Below are 4,796 nucleotides of genomic sequence, written 5' to 3'. Positions count from 1 at the left end.
TGTTTACCAAACAGGAAGCAAAGGCTTCTTTTGACTTTGCCACTCTCTGTTCCCTGGAAGGACTTCTGATTGGTAGGGCAGAGAGGATGATGGATGGTTCAAAGTGGTTCAGCAGCCCTGGAACTGGGCCAACACAATGCCCACAATTCTACCCAGGCCAGGACCCAGAGATGGAATTAAGAGCTGCTATCAGCCATCATCAAATAGCACAGCACAACACAGCCCACATCTCTGGGTCCTTTCCTGAATCTACAACCCAGCATAGGGGAAGCTTTTTGGTAAAGGAGAAAAAAGGGAGGTTGGTGAAGGCCACCACTGCTTCCCAAAGGTCTGATCATCTAGGCTACATCTAGCAACATTATCAACTGTGGAATATGAGCCCAGCTGGAAAATGAATGGCACTAAGAGTAAAGCTTCTTGGGAAAATCCAAGATGCCTACTCTGAAGCTTGATCAAGAATGTGAATACACCAGTATGCAAATATAGTCTACTAAAAATCTATATGGATATTTTAGTTTTCAGGCGCCATGTGAAAACTTTAACCTCTCAGTACACAAGTTTAGTGGACTTCTAAAGAGACGCTACATCTAAGATGGTTTAAGCCATCATTTATAACCATTTAGTGAAAAATAGTCACTTCTGGGTTTTCTGATATATGAGATTAAACATGAAACCAAATTATGTTTCCCTCAACATCCAAAATGCATGTATACTATCCAAAATGCATGTATACTTGCAGATTTATGCAGAAATAATGCCCTAGTGAAACTATACTCAGCCTTTCAAGTTAGGTGCACAGGGCCATCAGCCATCCAGCATATTCTATCAAGGGTAAGAGCAATACAATGTGGGCAGAAATTATATGATGTAAAATAGATGTCCTTTTATAAAGCTTAAGACTTAGGGTAGAACAAGTGAAGACAAAGGCAAAATTCCCAAGAATTAAAAAGCATTCCACATTGTTCTCATACTCTGTGAAGCCATGAAATGAACAATAGTCCTAAAACGCCTGGGCTGGATCCAGGCCCACCAAGACACTTCAGTTTCTTCCAACTGGCTCCTCATCAACTCCCTGCTGTATTCATAGCCCCAAAATAGTGCCCCGTTGGCAGGGAATGGAGGAATCATAGTAGGTTTCAGTCCAGAATATAAGGCTGTTATTCCTTCATTATTTACAACACCTAGCAAGGTTCCAATAAATCCTGTTTTCCAGACATGGAAAGAACTTGAATTCTGGATTTAACCCAATCCACAGGGTATATAGCAAGCCACAGGCAAATTTCACCAATTTCACCACTTAACAAAGACAGAGGGCCTAGTTCATCTTTTGATCTCCCTGATGCATAAAAAGGTTGGGCTCAGTTCATAGCCAACAAAGAAGAAACAGCCTTGTACTTTTCAAAGCAAAGCACTTGGAGAGTACATGGTAGAAGCCCAAGGATAAGGATATCTAAGGATAGTCTTAACAACAGACCAAACTGTATTCTGGCTCTTGGCTATCTTTCCTGACGTCTCCATTTCATACGTGGTCTGCAGAGGGCCCTTCATGAGCTCTGTGGGGCAGAGCACCAGCTAGGCAAAGGTGAAGGACCCTGTGAGTACCTTCTGCAAATCACTCAACTTTGCCTGTTTGTCCAACCCAATTGTTCCCCCTACCATCTGCTGGCAGAAGCCTTAGGGCAAAGAGCACCGAATTCTCCGAGATGTTTGCCATCAGAGCCCACCTGGTGCCCTTGTAGAAGCCACAGAAACCACCTGTGAGTAGGTCTTCAGGCAGCAATCTGTGAGGCCTCGGTACAAGACAGGGAACGTTGTATCTTCACCTTCGTTGTGTCAAAGGGCTGCCCTGTCAGTACACATCTGTGAGGTCAATGGCAACTTGGATGGCAGGATTGGATTTCATGGTGCTGCTGGGATACATAGAAGGTGACTCTTAGGAGCTTATGATGGGCACTGTGTATCCTGCCATGCTGTTGAGGCTGCGTGCTGCTTGAGCTTCACCACCCTCTTGGCTCCTGTCTTTATAAACTTGTAATCAGTTTGACAATATTCACAAAATAACTTTCTGGTATTTTGATTGGGATTGCATTTGAATCAATATATCCAGTTAGGAAAAATTTACATTTGGTAATGTAGAGTCTTCTAATCCATGAATATAGATTATCTATTTATTTAGTTCTCTGATTTGCTTTATTAGAATTTTGTGATTTTCCTCATATAGCTCTTGTGCATATTTTATTAGGTATATAACTACTATTTCATTTTTGAAAGGTGCTAATGTAAATGGTATTGTGTATTTCATTTCAAAGTTGATTATTACTGGTATGAAGAAATGCAAATAGCATTTATCTTAGCTTTATATTTTGCATCTTTACTATAATAACTTAAAATTTTCAGTTTTTTGATGATTCTTTAAGATTTTCTACATAGACAGTCATGTCTTTTGTAAAGACATTTATTTCTTCCTTCCCGATCCAGATATCTTTTATTTCCTTTCTTTTCCTTTTTATTTATTTATTTTAATTAACATATATTTTACATATTAATAGGATTCAGTATGTATTATTGGGATACTTAATGAAATCAAGCATGCATTGATCATATCAACCAACCTCTTCTATCCCTATACCTCTCTCCTTCCACTGTACCCTTTTCAGTTCCTAGTAATCACTATTGTAATTTCAGGTTGATTAAAAAAATTATTTTGTATATATGAGAGAGATATGCATTGATTGGCTGTCTCTGTTTTATTTCATTTAAGATTCTCTAGTTTAATCCAATTCATTGCAAATTATAAGATTACATTAGTCTTTATGGATAAATAATATTCCTTTGTTCATGTATACTATATTTTCTTTATCCATTCATCTGTTGGTGGGTACCCAAGCTGTTCTATATCTTAGTTATTGAGAACAGTGATGCAACAAACATAATCATGCACATATATCTTTTGCATGCTGATTATTTTCCTTTGGATATATACTCAGAAGTGGGATAATTGTACCTTATTGTAGTTTTATGTTTTGTTTTTTGAAAAATCTATATATTGTTCTCCATAGTGGATGTTTTAGACAACTTTAGGAGCAAAAGCTCATTTTGGGGGCTGATGATTTTACAGTTCTTTTTCCATAGACTGCTGACTTCATTCCTTGGGGCCTGAGGTGAGGCAGAACATCATGGCAGAAGAGTATGGAGGAGGGAAGCAGCTCACCTGTTGATGGAGAGAAGACTCAAGAGTAAGCTCAGTTCAACAAAGCCAAAATCTATACCCCAATGGCATTCCCTCAGGGATCCACCTCATCCAACCACATCCCACTTGCCTTCAATTACTACTCAGTTAATCCCTGTCAGAGGATTTATTCACTGATTGGATCAAGGTTCTATAACCCAATCCTTTTACTTCTGAACTCTTATACATTGTCTTACACATGAGCTTTTGTGGGACACATCATATCTAAACCATAACAGTTGGAGAATAATAATTTACACTCACATCAACATTGTATATGAGTTATTTATTCTCCACATCCACACCAGCACTTTTTAGTAGTTGCCATTCTAATTGGGATGAGATGATTTCTAATTGTAGTCTTAATTTACGTTTCCTTGACAACTAATGATATGGATTACTTTTTCACATTTTTATTGGCCATGTGTGTTTCTTCTTTTGAGAAGTGTATATTCTGATAATTTACCCATTTTTTAAAAAACAGATTACTTGTTTATATATTGTTAAGTTTTTCAGTTCTTTATTCTGGATATTAACCCCTCTTTCAGATGACAAGCTGGCAAATAATTTATCCCATTCCATAGGATGTATCTTTACTCTTTGATTGTTTCTTTGGCTGTGCAGAAGTGTTTTAGTTTGATGCAATCCCATTTGGCAATTTTTGCTTTGTTTCCTGGGCTTTTAGGATCCTATCCATAAAATTATTACTTCTACCAATCTCTGGAAGCGTTTACCCCTAGGCATTCTTCTAGTGGTTTCAGGGTTTCAGGAATTACATTTCAGTCTTTGAGTCAATTTTTGTATATGCTGAGTAATAAGTATCAAGTTGGAAAATTCTGCATGTGGATATACAGTTTTCAAAGCACCATTTATTGAATAGACTGTTCTTTTCCCATGTGTGTTTTTGGCATCTCTGTCAAGAATCAGTTGGCTGTATGATGGCACATGCCTGTAATCTCAGAGTTAGGGAGGCTGAGCCTGGAGAATCATAAAATTGAGCTCAGCAGTTTAGCAAGACCCTGTCTCAAAACAAAAAATAAAAAGGACTAAGGTTGTAGTTCAATGTTAACACTCCCCTGAGTTCAATCCCCAGTGCAAAAAGAAAAAATAAAAGAAAAAGAAAGAAAAGAAAAAAGAAAGATTCAGTTAGCTGTAGATACTTGGTTTTATTTCTGGAATCTCTGTTCTTTTCCATTGTTCTGTGTATTTTTATGCCAATACCATGCTGTTTTGATTATTATGACTTTGTAGTATATCTTGAAGTCAGGTATTGTCTGAAGCCTCCAGCCTGTTTCTTTTTGTTGAACATTGTTTTGGCTATTTGGGGTATTTTTGCTTCATTATGAATTTTGGGATTATCTAATTCTGTGAGAAATGTTATTGGTATTTTGATGGTGCTTGCATTGAACTTGTAAATTGCTTCAGATAATATGTTTTAATATTATTAATTCTTCCAATCTATGAACATGAGAAAGTTTTCTTTCTGTGTTTTTTTCAATTTTATTTATTAGTGTTTTAAAATTTGTTTTTGTAGAGGTATTTTATTTCCTTAGTTAAGTTTAATCTA

General features: G+C 37.0%; 1 pseudogene; it reads right to left on the bottom strand.

The window, feature by feature from the left end:
- Positions 1-942: 942 nt before the first annotated feature.
- LOC124104524 (mitochondrial ornithine transporter 1-like) lies at positions 943-1,903 on the bottom strand (annotated as a pseudogene).
- Between the last annotated feature and the right edge of the window lie 2,893 nt (positions 1,904-4,796).

Source organism: Marmota monax, unplaced genomic scaffold (genome assembly GCF_021218885.2).
Source record: "Marmota monax isolate L192 unplaced genomic scaffold, Marmota_monax_Labrador192_F-V1.1 WCK01_AAM20220418_F8-fsc00001, whole genome shotgun sequence".
NCBI classification, from domain to species: Eukaryota; Metazoa; Chordata; class Mammalia; order Rodentia; family Sciuridae; genus Marmota; species Marmota monax.
This window is presented reverse-complemented; position numbering and strand designations above follow the sequence as displayed.